Source organism: Schistocerca gregaria, unplaced genomic scaffold (genome assembly GCF_023897955.1).
Source record: "Schistocerca gregaria isolate iqSchGreg1 unplaced genomic scaffold, iqSchGreg1.2 ptg000066l, whole genome shotgun sequence".
Lineage (NCBI taxonomy): Eukaryota > Metazoa > Arthropoda > Insecta > Orthoptera > Acrididae > Schistocerca > Schistocerca gregaria.
In genome coordinates, this window is record NW_026061707.1 from 2,788,542 (window position 1) to 2,807,143 (window position 18,602).

An 18,602-nucleotide genomic window follows, 5' to 3' on the forward strand; every position below is an offset into this window, starting at 1 on the left:
TACAACAGTTACCATGCGCACTTTCCTCCATGGGAGTAATACCTCAAACAGTTTACGCTTTGATCGTTCCCTGGAAGACCAGTAGTAGTTTCCGATGCCCATCTGGGGGCATTCTGTAATCTGTGGACTATCAGAGTGTTGATGAAACACAGAAATTGCATCAGTATTGAATACAACATTCGCCATGCGCACTTTCCTGCATGGGAGTAATGTCCCAAACAGTTTACGTTTTTGATCGTTCCCTGGAAGGCCAGTAGTAGTTTCCGATGCACATCTGGAGGCATTCTGTAATCTGTGGACTATCAGAGTGTTGATGAAACACAGAAATTGCATCGGGATTAAATACAACAGTCACCCTGCGCACTTTCTTCCATGTGAGTAATGTCTCAAACAGTCTACGCTTTGATCGTTCCCTGCGAGACCAGTAGTAGTTTCCGATGGACTTCTGGAGGCATTCTGTAATCTGTGGACTTTCAAAGTGTTGATGAAACACAGAAATTGCCGCGGAATTGAATACAACAGTCACCATGTGCACTTTCCACCATGGGAGTAATGTCTCAATCAGTCTACGATTTGATCGTTTCCTGGAGGACCAGTAGAAATTTCCGATGCACATCTGTAGGCATTCTGTAATGTGTGGACTATCAGAGTGTTGATGAAACACAGAATTTGCATCGCGATTGAATAAACTGTCACCATGCGCACTTTCCTCCATGGGAGTAATGTCTCAAACAATCTACGCTTTGATCGTTTCCTGGAGGACCAGTAGAAGCTTCCGATGCACATCTGTGGGCATTCTGTAATCTGTGGACCTTCAATGTGTTGATGAAACACAGAAATTGCATAGTTATTGCATACAGCATTCACCATGCGCACTTTACTCCATGGGAGTAATGTCTCAAACAGTCTACGCTTTGATCGTTCCCTGGAAGACAAGTAGTAGTTTCCGAAGCACATCTATTGTCATTCTGTAATCTGTGGACTATCAGAGTGTCGATGAAAAACAGAAATTGCATCAGGATTGAATACAACAGTTACCATGCGCACTTTCCTCCATGGGAGTAACGTCTCATACAGTCTACGCTTTGATCGTTCCCTGCAAGACCAGTGGTAGTGTCCGATGTAAATCTGGAGGCATTCTGTAATCTGTGGACCTTCAAAGTGTTGATGAAACACAGAAATTGCCTCGGGATTGAATACAAAAGTCATCATGCGCCCTTTCCTCCATGGGAGTAATGTCTCAAACAGTATACGCTTTGATCGTTCCCTGGAAAACCAGTAGTAGTTTCCGATGCACATCTGGGGGCATTCTGTAATGTTTGGACTATCAGAGTGTTGATGAAACACAGAAATTGCATCAGGATTGAATACAACAGTAACCATGCGCACTTTCCTCCATGGGAGTAATGTCACAAACAGTATACGCTTTGATCGTTCCCTGGAAGACCAGTAGTAGCTTCCGATGCACATCTGGGGGCATTCTGTAATCTGTGGTTCTTCAAAGTGTTGATGAAACACAGAAATTGCATAGTTATTGCATACAGCATTCACCATGCGCACTTTCCTCCATGGGAGTAATGTCTCAAACAGTCTACGCTTTGATCGTTCCCTGGAAGACAAGTAGTAGTTTCCGAAGCACATCTATTATCATTCTGTTATCTGTGGACTATCAGAGTGTCGATGAAAAACACAAATTGCATCAGGATTGAATACAACAGTTACCATGCGCACTTTCCTCCATGGTAGTAACGTCTCAAACAGTTTACACTTTGATCGTTTCCTGGAAGACCAGTAGTAGTTTCCGATGCACATCTGGGGGCATTCTGTAATGTGTGGACTATCAGAGTGTTTATGAAACACAGAAATTGCATCGGGATTGAATACAACAGTTACCATGCGCACTTTCCTCCATGGGAGTAATACCTCAAACAGTTTACGCTTTGATCGTTCCCTGGAAGACCAGTAGTAGTTTCCGATGCCCATCTGGGGGCATTCTGTAATCTGTGGACTATCAGAGTGTTGATGAAACACAGAAATTGCATCAGTATTGAATACAACATTCGCCATGCGCACTTTCCTGCATGGGAGTAATGTCCCAAACAGTTTACGTTTTTGATCGTTCCCTGGAAGGCCAGTAGTAGTTTCCGATGCACATCTGGAGGCATTCTGTAATCTGTGGACTATCAGAGTGTTGATGAAACACAGAAATTGCATCGGGATTAAATACAACAGTCACCCTGCGCACTTTCTTCCATGTGAGTAATGTCTCAAACAGTCTACGCTTTGATCGTTCCCTGCGAGACCAGTAGTAGTTTCCGATGGACTTCTGGAGGCATTCTGTAATCTGTGGACTTTCAAAGTGTTGATGAAACACAGAAATTGCCGCGGAATTGAATACAACAGTCACCATGTGCACTTTCCTCCATGGGAGTAATGTCTCAATCAGTCTACGATTTGATCGTTTCCTGGAGGACCAGTAGAAATTTCCGATGCACATCTGTAGGCATTCTGTAATGTGTGGACTATCAGAGTGTTGATGAAACACAGAATTTGCATCGCGATTGAATAAACTGTCACCATGCGCACTTTCCTCCATGGGAGTAATGTCTCAAACAATCTACGCTTTGATCGTTTCCTGGAGGACCAGTAGAAGCTTCCGATGCACATCTGTGGGCATTCTGTAATCTGTGGACCTTCAATGTGTTGATGAAACACAGAAATTGCATAGTTATTGCATACAGCATTCACCATGCGCACTTTACTCCATGGGAGTAATGTCTCAAACAGTCTACGCTTTGATCGTTCCCTGGAAGACAAGTAGTAGTTTCCGAAGCACATCTATTGTCATTCTGTAATCTGTGGACTATCAGAGTGTCGATGAAAAACAGAAATTGCATCAGGATTGAATACAACAGTTACCATGCGCACTTTCCTCCATGGGAGTAACGTCTCATACAGTCTACGCTTTGATCGTTCCCTGCAAGACCAGTGGTAGTGTCCGATGTAAATCTGGAGGCATTCTGTAATCTGTGGACCTTCAAAGTGTTGATGAAACACAGAAATTGCCTCGGGATTGAATACAAAAGTCATCATGCGCCCTTTCCTCCATGGGAGTAATGTCTCAAACAGTATACGCTTTGATCGTTCCCTGGAAAACCAGTAGTAGTTTCCGATGCACATCTGGGGGCATTCTGTAATGTTTGGACTATCAGAGTGTTGATGAAACACAGAAATTGCATCAGGATTGAATACAACAGTAACCATGCGCACTTTCCTCCATGGGAGTAATGTCACAAACAGTATACGCTTTGATCGTTCCCTGGAAGACCAGTAGTAGCTTCCGATGCACATCTGGGGGCATTCTGTAATCTGTGGTTCTTCAAAGTGTTGATGAAACACAGAAATTGCATAGTTATTGCATACAGCATTCACCATGCGCACTTTCCTCCATGGGAGTAATGTCTCAAACAGTCTACGCTTTGATCGTTCCCTGGAAGACAAGTAGTAGTTTCCGAAGCACATCTATTATCATTCTGTAATCTGTGGACTATCAGAGTGTCGATGAAAAACACAAATTGCATCAGGATTGAATACAACAGTTACCATGCGCACTTTCCTCCATGGTAGTAACGTCTCAAACAGTCTACGCTTTGATCGTTCCCTGCAAGACCAGTAGTAGTGTCCGATGTACTTCTGGAGGCATTCTGTAATCTGTGGACCTTCAAAGTGTTGATGAAACACAGAAAATGCCTTGGGATTGAATACAACAGTCATCATGCGCACTTTCCTCCATGGGAGTAATGTCTCAAACAGTCACGCTTTGATCGTTCCCTGCAAGAACAGTAGTGGTTTCCGATCCACATCTGGAGGCATTCTGTAATCGGTGGACATTCAAAGTGTTGATGAAACACATAAATTGCATCGGGATTGAATACAACAGTCACCATGCGCACTTCCCTCCATGGGAGTAATGTCTCAAACAGTCTACGCTTTGATCGTTCCCTGGAAGACCAGTATAGTTTCCGATGCACATCTGGAGGCATTCTGTAATCTGTGTACTATCAGAGTGTTGATGAAACACAGAAAAAGCATCGGGATGAATATAACAGTCACCCTGCGCACTTTCTTCCATGTGAGTAATGTCTCAAACAGTCTACGCTTTGATCGTTCCCTGCGAGACCAGTAGTAGTTTCCGATGGACTTCTGGAGGCATTCTGTAATCTATGGATTATCAGAGTGTTGATGAAACACAGAAATTGCGTCAGGATTGAATACAACAGTTACCATGCGCACTTTCCTCCATGGGAGTAATGTCTCAAACAGTTTACGCTTTGATCGTTCCCTGGAAGACCAGTAGTAATTTCCGATGCACATCTGTGGGCATTCTGTAATGTGTGGACTATCAGAGTGTTGATGAAACACAGAAATTGCATCGGGATTGAATACAACAGTCACCATGCGCACTTTCCTCCGTGGGAGTAATGTCTCAAACAGTCTACGCTTTGATCGTTCCCTACAAGACCATTAGTAGTTTCCGATGCACATCTGGAGGCATTCTGTAATCTGTGGACCTTCAAAGTGTTGATGAAACACAGAAATTGCATAGTTATTGCATACAAAATTCACCATGCGCACTTTCCTCCATGGGAGTAATGTCCCAAACAGTCTACGCTTTTATCGTTCCCTGGAAGACAAGTAGTAGTTTCCGAAACACATCTATTGTCATTCGGTAATCTGTGGATTATCAGAGTGTTGATGAAACACAGAAATTGCATCGGGATTGAATACAACAGTCACCATGCGCACTTTCCTCCATTGGAGTAATGTCTCAAACAGTTTACACTTTGATCGTTTCCTGGAAGACCAGTAGTAGTTTCCGATGCACATCTGGGGGCATTCTGTAATGTGTGGACTATCAGAGTGTTTATGAAACACAGAAATTGCATCGGGATTGAATACAACAGTTACCATGCGCACTTTCCTCCATGGGAGTAATACCTCAAACAGTTTACGCTTTGATCGTTCCCTGGAAGACCAGTAGTAGTTTCCGATGCCCATCTGGGGGCATTCTGTAATCTGTGGACTATCAGAGTGTTGATGAAACACAGAAATTGCATCAGTATTGAATACAACATTCGCCATGCGCACTTTCCTGCATGGGAGTAATGTCCCAAACAGTTTACGTTTTTGATCGTTCCCTGGAAGGCCAGTAGTAGTTTCCGATGCACATCTGGAGGCATTCTGTAATCTGTGGACTATCAGAGTGTTGATGAAACACAGAAATTGCATCGGGATTAAATACAACAGTCACCCTGCGCACTTTCTTCCATGTGAGTAATGTCTCAAACAGTCTACGCTTTGATCGTTCCCTGCGAGACCAGTAGTAGTTTCCGATGGACTTCTGGAGGCATTCTGTAATCTGTGGACTTTCAAAGTGTTGATGAAACACAGAAATTGCCGCGGAATTGAATACAACAGTCACCATGTGCACTTTCCTCCATGGGAGTAATGTCTCAATCAGCCTACGATTTGATCGTTTCCTGGAGGACCAGTAGAAATTTCCGATGCACATCTGTAGGCATTCTGTAATGTGTGGACTATCAGAGTGTTGATGAAACACAGAATTTGCATCGCGATTGAATAAACTGTCACCATGCGCACTTTCCTCCATGGGAGTAATGTCTCAAACAATCTACGCTTTGATCGTTTCCTGGAGGACCAGTAGAAGCTTCCGATGCACATCTGTGGGCATTCTGTAATCTGTGGACCTTCAATGTGTTGATGAAACACAGAAATTGCATAGTTATTGCATACAGCATTCACCATGCGCACTTTACTCCATGGGAGTAATGTCTCAAACAGTCTACGCTTTGATCGTTCCCTGGAAGACAAGTAGTAGTTTCCGAAGCACATCTATTGTCATTCTGTAATCTGTGGACTATCAGAGTGTCGATGAAAAACAGAAATTGCATCAGGATTGAATACAACAGTTACCATGCGCACTTTCCTCCATGGGAGTAACGTCTCATACAGTCTACGCTTTGATCGTTCCCTGCAAGACCAGTGGTAGTGTCCGATGTAAATCTGGAGGCATTCTGTAATCTGTGGACCTTCAAAGTGTTGATGAAACACAGAAATTGCCTCGGGATTGAATACAAAAGTCATCATGCGCCCTTTCCTCCATGGGAGTAATGTCTCAAACAGTATACGCTTTGATCGTTCCCTGGAAAACCAGTAGTAGTTTCCGATGCACATCTGGGGGCATTCTGTAATGTTTGGACTATCAGAGTGTTGATGAAACACAGAAATTGCATCAGGATTGAATACAACAGTAACCATGCGCACTTTCCTCCATGGGAGTAATGTCACAAACAGTATACGCTTTGATCGTTCCCTGGAAGACCAGTAGTAGCTTCCGATGCACATCTGGGGGCATTCTGTAATCTGTGGTTCTTCAAAGTGTTGATGAAACACAGAAATTGCATAGTTATTGCATACAGCATTCACCATGCGCACTTTCCTCCATGGGAGTAATGTCTCAAACAGTCTACGCTTTGATCGTTCCCTGGAAGACAAGTAGTAGTTTCCGAAGCACATCTATTATCATTCTGTAATCTGTGGACTATCAGAGTGTCGATGAAAAACACAAATTGCATCAGGATTGAATACAACAGTTACCATGCGCACTTTCCACCATGGTAGTAACGTCTCAAACAGTCTACGCTTTGATCGTTCCCTGCAAGACCAGTAGTAGTGTCCGATGTACTTCTGGAGGCATTCTGTAATCTGTGGACCTTCAAAGTGTTGATGAAACACAGAAAATGCCTTGGGATTGAATACAACAGTCATCATGCGCACTTTCCTCCATGGGAGTAATGTCTCAAACAGTCACGCTTTGATCGTTCCCTGCAAGAACAGTAGTGGTTTCCGATCCACATCTGGAGGCATTCTGTAATCGGTGGACCTTCAAAGTGTTGATGAAACACATAAATTGCATCGGGATTGAATACAACAGTCACCATGCGCACTTCCCTCCATGGGAGTAATGTCTCAAACAGTCTACGCTTTGATCGTTCCCTGGAAGACCAGTATAGTTTCCGATGCACATCTGGAGGCATTCTGTAATCTGTGTACTATCAGAGTGTTGATGAAACACAGAAAAAGCATCGGGATTGAATATAACAGTCACCATGCGCACTTTCCTCCATGGGAGTAATGTCTCAAACAATCTACGCTTTGATCGTTCCCTGGAAGACCAGTAGTAGTTTCGGATGCACATCTGGAGGCATTCTGTGATTTGTGGATTATAAGAGTGTTGATGAAACACAGAAATAGAATCGGGATTGAATACAACAGTCACCATGCGCACTTTCCTCCATGGGAGTAATACCTCAAAGAGTTTACGCTTTGATCGTTCCCTGGAAGACCAGTAGTAGTTTCCGATGCACATCTGGAGGCATTCTGTAATCTGTGGACTATCAGAGTGTTGTTGAAATACAGAAATTGCATCTAGATTGAGTACAACAGTCACCATGCGCACTTTCCTCCATGGGAGTAATGTCTCAAACTGTCTACGCTTTGATCGCTGCCTGGATGACCAGTAGTAGTTTCCGATGCACATCTGGAAGCATTCTGTAATCTGTGGACCTTCAAAGTGTTGATGAAACACAGAAATTGGATCTGGATTGAATTCAACAGTCACCATGCGCACTTTCCTCCATGGGAGTAATGTCACAAACCGTCTACGCTTTGATGGTTCCCTGGAAGACCAGTAGTAGTTTCCGATGCACATCTGGAGGCATTCTGTAATCTGTGGACTATCAGAGTGTTGATGAAACACAGAAATTGCATCGGGATTGAATACAACAGTCACCATGCGCACTTTCCTCCATGGGAGTAATGTCTCTAACAGTCTACGCTTTGATCGTTCCCTGAAAGACCAGTAGTAGTTTCTGATGCACATCTGGAGGCATTCTGTAATCTGTGGACTAACAGAGTGTTGATGAAACACAGAAATTGCATCGGGATTGAATACAACAGTTACCATGCGCACTTTCCTCCATGGGAGTAATGTCTCAAACAGTTTACGCTTTGATCGTTCCCTGGAAGCCCAGTAGTAATTTCCGATGTACATCCGTGGGCATTCTGTAATGTGTGGACTATCAGAGTGATGATGAAACACAGAAATTGCATCGGGATTGAATACAACAGTCACCATGCGCACTTTCCTCCATGGGAGTAATGTCTCAAACAGTCTACGCTTTGATCGTTCCCTGCAAGACCAGTAGTAGTGTCCGATGTACATCTGGAGGCATTCTGTAATCTGTGGACCTTCAAAGTGTTGATGAAACACCGAAATGGCCTCGGGATTGAATACAACAGTCATCATGCGCACTTTCCTCCATGGGAGTAATCTCTCAAACAGTATACGCTTTTAACGTTCCCTGGAAAACCAGTAGTAGTTTCCGATGCACATCTGGGGGCATTCTGTAATGGGTGGACTATCAGAGTGTTGATGAAACACAGAAATTGCATCAGGATTGAATACAACAGTAACCATGCGCACTTTCCTCCATGGGAGTAATGTCACAAACAGTCTACGCTTTGATCGTTTCCTGAAAGACCAGTAGTAGTTTCCGATGCTCATCTGGAGGCATTCTGTAATCTGTGTACTATCAGAGTGTTGTTGAAACACAGTAATTGCATCTAGATTCATTAAAACAGTCACCATGCGTACTTTCCTCCATGGGAGTAGTGTCTCAAACTGTCTACGCTTTGATCGTTTCCCGGAAGACCAGTAGTAGTTTCCGATGCACATCTGGAGGCATTCTGTAATCTGTGGACCTTCAAAGTGTTGATGAAACACAGAAATTGAATCGGGATTGAATACAACAGTCACCATGCGCACTTTCCTCCATGGGAGTATTGCCACAAACAGTCTACGCTTTGATCGTTCCCTGGAAGTCCAATAGTAGTTTCCGATGCACATCTGGAGGCATTCTGTGATCTGTGGACTATCAGAGTGTTGATGAAACACAGAAATTGCATCGGGACTGAATACAACAGTCACCATGCGCAATTTTCCTAAATGGGAGTAATGTCTCAAACAGTCTACGCTTTGATCGTTCCCTGGAAGACCAGTAGTAGTTTCCGATGCACATCTGCAGGCATTCTGTAATCTGTGGACTATCAGAGTGTTGATGAAACACAGAAATTGCATCGGGATTAAATACAAGAGTCACCATGTGCACTTTCCTCCATGGGAGTAATGTCTCAAACAGTCGACGCTTTGATCGTTCCCTGGAAGACCAGTAGTAGTTTCCGATTCACATCTGGGGGCATTCTGTAATGTGTGGACTATCAGAGTGTTGATGAAACACAGAAATTGCATCGGGATTAAATACAAGAGTCACCATGTGCACTTTCCTCCATGGGAGTAATGTCTCAAACAGTCTACGCTTTGATCGTTCCCTGCAAGACCAGTAGTAGTTTCCGATGGACATCTGGAGGCATTCTTTAATCTGTGGACCTTCAAAGTGTTGATGAAACTTAGAAATTGCCGCGGAATTGAATACAACAGTCACCATGTGCACTTTCCTCCATGGGAGTAATGTCTCAATCAGTCTACGATTTGATCGTTTCCGTGAGGACCAGTAGAAGTTTCAGATGCACATCTGTGCTCATTCTGTAATGTGTGGACTATCAGAGCGTTGATGAAACACAGAAATTGCATCGCGATTGAATAAACAGTCACCATGCGCACTTTCCTCCATGGGAGTAATGTCTCAAACAATCTACGCTTTGATCGTTCCCTGGAAGACCAGTAGTAGTTTCGGATGCACATCTGGAGGCATTCTGTGATTTGTGGATTATAAGAGTGTTGATGAAACACAGAAATAGAATCGGGATTGAATACAACAGTCACCATGCGCACTTTCCTCCATGGGAGTAATGCCTCTAACAGTCTACGCTTTGATCGTTCCCTGAAAGACCAGTAGTAGTTTCTGATGCACATCTGGAGGCATTCTGTAATCTGTGGACTAACAGAGTGTTGATGAAACACAGAAATTGCATCGGGATTGAATACAACAGTTACCATGCGCACTTTCCTCCATGGGAGTAATGTCTCAAACAGTTTACGCTTTGATCATTCCCTGGAAGCCCAGTAGTAATTTCCGATGCACATCCGTGGGCATTCTGTAATGTGTGGACTATCAGAGTGATGATGAAACGCAGAAATTGCATCGGGATTGAATACAACAGTCACCATGCGCACTTTCCTCCATTAGAGTAATGTCTCAAACAGTTTACGCTTTGATCGTTCCCTGCAAGACCAGTAGTAGTGTCCGATGTACATCTGTAGGCATTCTGTAATCTGTGGACCTTCAAAGTGTTGATGAAAGACCGAAATGGCCTCGGGATTGAATACAACAGTCATCATGCGCACTTTCCTCCATGGGAGTAATCTCTCAAACAGTATACGCTTTGATCGTTCCCTGGAAAACCAGTAGTAGTTTCCGATGCACATCTGGGGGAAATCTGTAATGTGTGGACTATCAGAGTGTTGATGAAACACAGAAATTGCATCAGGATTGAATACAACAGTAACCATGCGCACTTTCCTCCATGGGAGTAATGTCACAAACAGTCTACGCTTTGATCGTTTCCTGAAAGACCAGTAGTAGTTTCCGATGCACATCTGGAGGCATTCTGTAATCTGTGTACTATCGGAGTGTTGTTGAAACACAGTAATTGCATCTAGATTCATTAAAACAGTCACCATGCGTACTTTCCTCCATGGGAGTAGTGTCTCAAACTGTCTACGCTTTGATCGTTTCCCGGAAGACCAGTAGTAGTTTCCGATGCACATCTGGAGGCATTCTGTAATCTGTGGACCTTCAAAGTGTTGATGAAACACAGAAATTGCATCGGGATTGAATACAACAGTCACCATGCGCACTTTCCTCCATGGGAGTATTGCCACAAACAGTCTATGCTTTGATCGTTCCCTGGAAGTCCAATAGTAGTTTCCGATGCACATCTGGAGGCATTCTGTGATCTGTGGACTATCAGAGTGTTGATGAAACACAGAAATTGCATCGGGACTGAATACAACAGTCACCATGCGCAATTTTCCTAAATGGGAGTAATGTCTCAAACAGTCTACGCTTTGATCGTTCCCTGGAAGACCAGTAGTAGTTTCCGATGCACATCTGCAGGCATTCTGTAATCTGTGGACTATCAGAGTGTTGATGAAACACAGAAATTGCATCGGGATTAAATACAAGAGTCACCATGTGCACTTTCCTCCATGGGAGTAATGTCTCAAACAGTCGACGCTTTGATCGTTCCCTGGAAGACCAGTAGTAGTTTCCGATGCACATCTGGGGGCATTCTGTAATGTGTGGACTATCAGAGTGTTGATGAAACACAGAAATTGCATCAGTATTGAATACAACATTCGCCATGCGCACTTTCCTGCATGGGAGTAATGTCCCAAACTGTTTACGCTTTGATCGTTCAATGGAAGACCAATAGTAGTTTCCGATGCACATCTGGAGGCATTCTGTAATCTGTGGACTATCAGAGTGTTGATGAAACACAGAAATTGCATCGGGATTAAATACAACAGTCACCATGCGCACTTTCCTCCATGTGAGTAATGTCTCAAACAGTCTACGCTTTGATCGTTCCCTGCAAGACCAGTAGTAGTTTCCGATGGACATCTGGAGGCATTCTTTAATCTGTGGACCTTCAAAGTGTTGATGAAACTTAGAAATTGCCGCGGAATTGAATACAACAGTCACCATGTGCACTTTCCTCCATGGGAGTAATGTCTCAATCAGTCTACGATTTGATCGTTTCCGTGAGGACCAGTAGAAGTTTCAGATGCACATCTGTGCTCATTCTGTAATGTGTGGACTATCAGAGCGTTGATGAAACACAGAAATTGCATCGCGATTGAATAAACAGTCACCATGCGCACTTTCCTCCATGGGAGTAATGTCTCAAACAATCTACGCTTTGATCGTTCCCTGGAAGACCAGTAGTAGTATCGGATGCACATCTGGAGGCATTCTGTGATTTGTGGATTATAAGAGTGTTGATGAAACACAGAAATAGAATCGGGATTGAATACAACAGTCACCATGCGCACTTTCCTCCATGGGAGTAATACCTCAAACAGTTTACGCTTTGATCGTTCCCTGGAAGACCAGTAGTAGTTTCCGATGCACATCTGGAGGCATTCTGTAATCTGTGGACTATCAGAGTGTTGTTGAAATACAGAAATTGCATCTAGATTGAGTACAACAGTCACCATGCGCACTTTCCTCCATGGGAGTAATGTCTCAAACTGTCTACGCTTTGATCGCTTCCTGGATGACCAGTAGTAGTTTCCGATGCACATCTGGAAGCATTCTGTAATCTGTGGACCTTCAAAGTGTTGATGAAACACAGAAATTGGATCTGGATTGAATTCAACAGTCACCATGCGCACTTTCCTCCATGGGAGTGAGGTCACAAACCGTTTACGCTTTGATGGTTCCCTGGAAGACCAGTAGTAGTTTCCGATGCACATCTGGAGGCATTCTGTAATCTGTGGACTATCAGAGTGTTGATGAAACACAGAAATTGCATCGGGATTAAATACAAGAGTCACCATGTGCACTTTCCTCCATGGGAGTAATGTCTCAAACAGTCGACGCTTTGATCGTTCCCTGGAAGACCAGTAGTAGTTTCCGATGCACATCTGGGGGCATTCTGTAATGTGTGGACTATCAGAGTGTTGATGAAACACAGAAATTGCATCAGTGTTGAATACAACATTCGCCATGCGCACTTTCCTGCATGGGAGTAATGTCCCAAACTGTTTACGCTTTGATCGTTCAATGGAAGACCAATAGTAGTTTCCGATGCACATCTGGAGGCATTCTGTAATCTGTGGACTATCAGAGTGTTGATGAAACACAGAAATTGCATCGGGATTAAATACAACAGTCACCATGCGCACTTTCCTCCATGTGAGTAATGTCTCAAATAGTCTACGCTTTGATCGTTCCCTGCAAGACCAGTAGTAGTTTCCGATGGACATCTGGAGGCATTCTTTAATCTGTGGACCTTCAAAGTGTTGATGAAACTTAGAAATTGCCGCGGAATTGAATACAACAGTCACCATGTGCACTTTCCTCCATGGGAGTAATGTCTCAATCAGTCTACGATTTGATCGTTTCCGTGAGGACCACTAGAAGTTTCAGATGCACATCTGTGCTCATTCTGTAATGTGTGGACTATCAGAGCGTTGATGAAACACAGAAATTGCATCGCGATTGAATAAACAGTCACCATGCGCACTTTCCTCCATGGGAGTAATGTCTCAAAGAATCTACGCTTTGATCGTTCCCTGGAAGACCAGTAGTAGTTTCGGATGCACATCTGGAGGCATTCTGTGATTTGAGGATTATAAGAGTGTTGATGAAACACAGAAATAGAATCGGGATTGAATACAACAGTCACCATGCGCACTTTCCTAGATGGGAGTAATACCTCAAACAGTTTACGCTTTGATCGTTCCCTGGAAGACCAGTAGTAGTTTCCGATGCACATCTGGAGGCATTCTGTAATCTGGGGACCTTCAAAGTGTTGATGAAACACAGAAATTGCATCGGGATTGAATACAACAGTCACCATGCGCACTTTCCTCCATGGGAGTAATGTCTCAAACAGTCTACGCTTTGATTGTTCCCTGGAAGACCAGTATAGTTTCCGATGCACATCTGGAGGCATTCTGTAATCTGTGTACTATCAGAGTGTTGTTGAAACACAGAAATTGCATCTAGATTCATTAAAACAGTCACCATGCGTACTTTCCTCCATGGGAGTAGTGTCTCAAACTGTCTACGTTTTGATCGTTTCCCGGAAGACCAGTAGTAGTTTCCGATGCACATCTGGAGGCATTCTGTAATCTGTGGACCTTCAAAGTGTTGATTAAACACAGAAATTGCATTGGGATTGAATACCACAGTCACTGTGCGCACTTTCCTCCATGGGAGTAATGTCTCTAACAGTCTACGCATTGATCGTTCCCTGGAAGACCAGTAGTAGTTTCCGATGCACATCTGTGGGCAATCTGTAATGTGTGGACTATCACAGGGTTGATGAAAAACAGAAATTGCATCGGGATTGAATACAACACTCAGCATGCGCACTTTCCTACATGAGAGTAATGTCTCAAATAGTCACGCTTTGATCGTTCCCTGCAAGAACTGTAGTGGTTTCGATGCACATCTGGAGGCATTCTGTAAATGGAGGACCTTCAAAGTGTTGATAAAACACAGAAATTGCCTCGGGATTGAAAACAACAGTCACAATGCGCACTTTCCTCCATGGGAGTAATGTCTCAAACAGTCGACGCTTTGATCGTTCCCTGGAAGACAAGTAGTAGTTTCCAAAGCACATCTGGAGCCATTCTGTAATCTGTGTACTATCAGAGTGTTGATCAAACACAGAAATTGCATCGGGATTAAATACAACAGTCACCATGCGCAATTTTCCTAAATGGGAGTAATGTCTCAAACAGTCTACGCTTTGATCGTTCCCTGGAAGACCAGTAGTAGTTTCCGATGCACATCTGCAGGCATTCTGTAATCTGTGGACTATCAGAGTGTTGATGAAACACAGATATTGCATCGGGATTAAATACAAGAGTCACCATGTGCACTTTTCTCCATGTGAGTTATGTCTCAAACAGTCTACGCTTTGATCGTTCCCTGCAAGACCAGTAGTAGTTTCCGATGGACATCTGGAGGCATTCTGTAATCTGTGGACCTTCAAAGTGTTGATGAAACACAGAAATTGCCGCGGAATTGTATACAACACTCACCATGTGCACTTTCCTCCATGGGAGTAATGTCTCAATCAGTCTACGAGTTGATCGTTTCCAGGAGGACCAGTAGAAGTTTCCGATGCACATCTGTGGGCATTCTGTAATGTGTGGACTATCAGAGTGTTGATAAAACACAGAAATTGCATCGCGATTGAATAAACAGTCACCATGCGCACTTTCCTCCATGGGAGTAATGTCTCAAACAATCTACGCTTTGATCGTTCCCTGGAAGACCAGTAGTAGTTTCGGATGCACATCTGGAGGCTTTCTGTGATTTGTGGATTATAAGAGTGTTGATGAACAACAGAAATAGAATCGGGATTGAATACAACAGTCACCATGCGCACTTTCCTCCATGGGAGTAATACCTCAAACAGTATACGCTTTGATCGTTCCCTGGAAGACCACTAGTAGTTTCTGATGCACATCTGGGAGCATTCTGTAATGTGTGGACTATCAGAGTGTTGATGAATCTCAGAATTTGCATCCGTATTGAATACAACGGTAACCATGCGAACTTTCCTGCATGGAAGTAATGTCCCAAACAGTTTACGCTTTGATCGATCCCTGGAAGACCAGTAGTAGTTTCCGATGCACATCTGGAGGCATTCTGTAATCTGTGGACTATCAGAGTGTTGTTGAAATACAGAAATTGCATCTAGATTGCGTACAACAGTCACCATGGGCACTTTCCTCCATGGGAGTAAGGTCCCAAACTGTCTACGTTTGATCGCTTCCTGGAAGACCAGTAGTAGTTTCCGATGCACATCTGGAAGCATTCTGTAATCTGTGGACCTTCAAAGTATTGATGAAACACAGAAATTGAATCTGGATTGAATGCAACAGTCACCATGCGCACTTTCCTCCATGGGAGTAATATCAAAAACAGTCTACGCCTTGATCGTTCCCTGGAAGACCAGTAGTAGTTTCCGATGCACATCTGGAGGCATTCTGTAATCTGTGGACTATCAGAGTGTTGATGAAACACAGAAATTTCATCAGGATTGAAAACAACAGTCACCATGCGCACTTTCCTCCATGGGAGTAATGCCTCTAACAGTCTACGCTTTGATCGTTCCCTGCAAGACCAGTAGTAGTTTCCGATGCACATCTGGAGGCATTCTGTAATCTGTGGACTATCAGAGTGTTGATAAAACACAGAAATTGCATCGGGATTGAATAAAACCGTTACCATGCGCACTTTCCTCCATGGGAGTAATGTCTCAAACAGTTTACGCTTTGATCGTTCCCTGGAAGACCAGTAGTAATTTCAGATGCACATCTGTGGGAATTCTGTAATGTGTGGACTATCAGAGTGTTGATGAAACACAGAAATTGCATCGGGATTGAATACAACAGTCACCATGCGCACTTTCCTCCATGGGAGTAATGTCTCAAACAGTCTACGCTTTGATCGTTCCCTGGAAGACATGTAGTAGCTTCCGATGCACATCTGGAGGCATTCTGTAATTTGTGGACCTTCACAGTGTTGATGAAACACAGAAATTGCATAGGGATTGAATACAACAGTCACCATACGCACTTACTTCCATGGGAGTAATGTCTCAAAGAGTCTACGCTTTGATCGTTCCCTGGAAGACCAGTAGTAGTTTCCGATGCACATCTGGAGGCATTCTGTAATCTGTAAATTATCAGAGTGTTGTTCAAACACAGATATTGCATCGGGATTGAATACAACAGTCACCATGCGCAATTTCCTCCATGGGAGTAATGTCTCAAACAGTTTACGCTTTGATCGATCCCAGGATGACCAGTAGTAGTAGCCGATGCACATCTGGGGACATTCCGTAATGTGTGGACAAACAGAGTGTTGATGAAACACAGATATTGCATCAGGATTGAATACAACAGTCACCATGCGCACTTTCCTCCATGGTAATAATGTCTCAAACAGTTTACGCTTTGATCGTTCCCTGGAAGACCAGTAGTAGTTTCCGATGCACATCTGGGGGCATTCTGTAATATGTGGACTATCAGAGAGTTATCGAAACATAGAAATTGCATCGGGATTGATTACAACAGTCACCATGCGCACTTCCCTCCATGGTACTAATATCTCAAACATTCTACGCCTTCATCGTTCCCTAGAAGACCAGTAGTAGTTTCCGATGCACATCTGGAGGCATTCTGTAATCGGTGGACCTTCATAGTGTTGATGAAACACAGAAATTGCCTCGGGATTGATTACAACATTCAGCATGCGTACTTTACTCCATGGGAGTAATGTATCAAACAGTCGACGCTTTGATCGTTTCCTGGATGACAAGTAGTAGTTTCCGATGCACATCTGGAGCCATTCTGTAATCTGCGTACTATCAGAGTGTTGATGAAACACAGAAATTGCATCGGGATTGAATACAACAGTCACCATGCGCAATTTTCCTAAATGGGAGTAATGTCTCAAACAGTCTACGCTTTGATCGTTCCCTGGAAGAACAGTAGTAGTTTCCGATGCACATCTGAAGGCATTCTGTAATCTGTGGGCTATCAGAGTGTTGTTGAAACACAGAAATTGCATCGGGATTGATTACAACATTCACCATGCGCACTTTCCTCTATGGTACTAATGTCTCAAACAGTCTACGCTTTGATCGTTATCTAGAAGAACAGTAGTAGTTTCCGATGCACATCTGGAGGCATTCTGTAATCTGTGGACTATCAGAGTGTTGTTGAAACACAGAAATTGCATCGGGATTGAATACAACAGTCACCATGCGCAGTTTCCTCCAAGGGAGTAATGTCTAAAACTGTCTACGCTTTGATCGTCTCCTGGAAACCCAGTAGTAGCTTCAGATGGACATATGGAGGCATTCTGTAATCTGTGGACCTTCAAAATGTTGATGAAACACAGAAATTGCATCGGGATTGAATACAACAGTCACCATGCGCACTCTCCTACATGGGAGTAATGTCACAAAGAGTCTACGCTTTGATCGTTCCCTGTAAGACCAGTAGCAGATTCCGATGCACATCTGGAGCCATTCTGTAATCTGTGGACTATTAGGGTGTTGATGAAACACAGAAATTGCATCGGGATTGATTACAACAGTCACCATGCGCACTTTCCTCCATGGGAGTAATGTCTCAAACAGTTTACGCTTTGAAGGTACCCTGGAGGACCAGTAGTAGTTTCCGATGCACATCTGGGGACATTCTGTAATGTGTGGACTACCAGAGTGTTGACGAAACAAAGAAATTGCATCAGGATTGAATACAACAGTCACCATGCGCACTTTCCTCCATGTGAGTAATGTCTCAAACAGTCTACGCTTTGATCGTTCCCTGCAAGACCAGTAGTAGTTCCCGATTGACATATGGAGGCATTCTGTAATCTGTGGACGTTCAAAGTGTTGATGAAACACAGAAATTGCATCGGGATTCAATACAACAGTCACCATGCGCACTTTCCTCCATGGGAATAATGTCTCTAACAGTCTACGCTTTGATCGTTCCCTGCAAGACCAGTAGTAGTTTCCGATGCCCATCTGTGGGCATTCTGGAATGTGTGGACTATCACAGTGTTGATGAAACACAGAAATTGCATCGGGATTGAATACAACAATCACCTTGCGCACTTTCCTCCATGAGAGTAATGTCTCAAACAGTCACGCTTTGATCGTTCCCTGCAAGACCAGTAGTAGTGTCCGATGCACATCTGGAGGCATTTTGTAATCGGTGGACCTTCAAAGTGTTGATG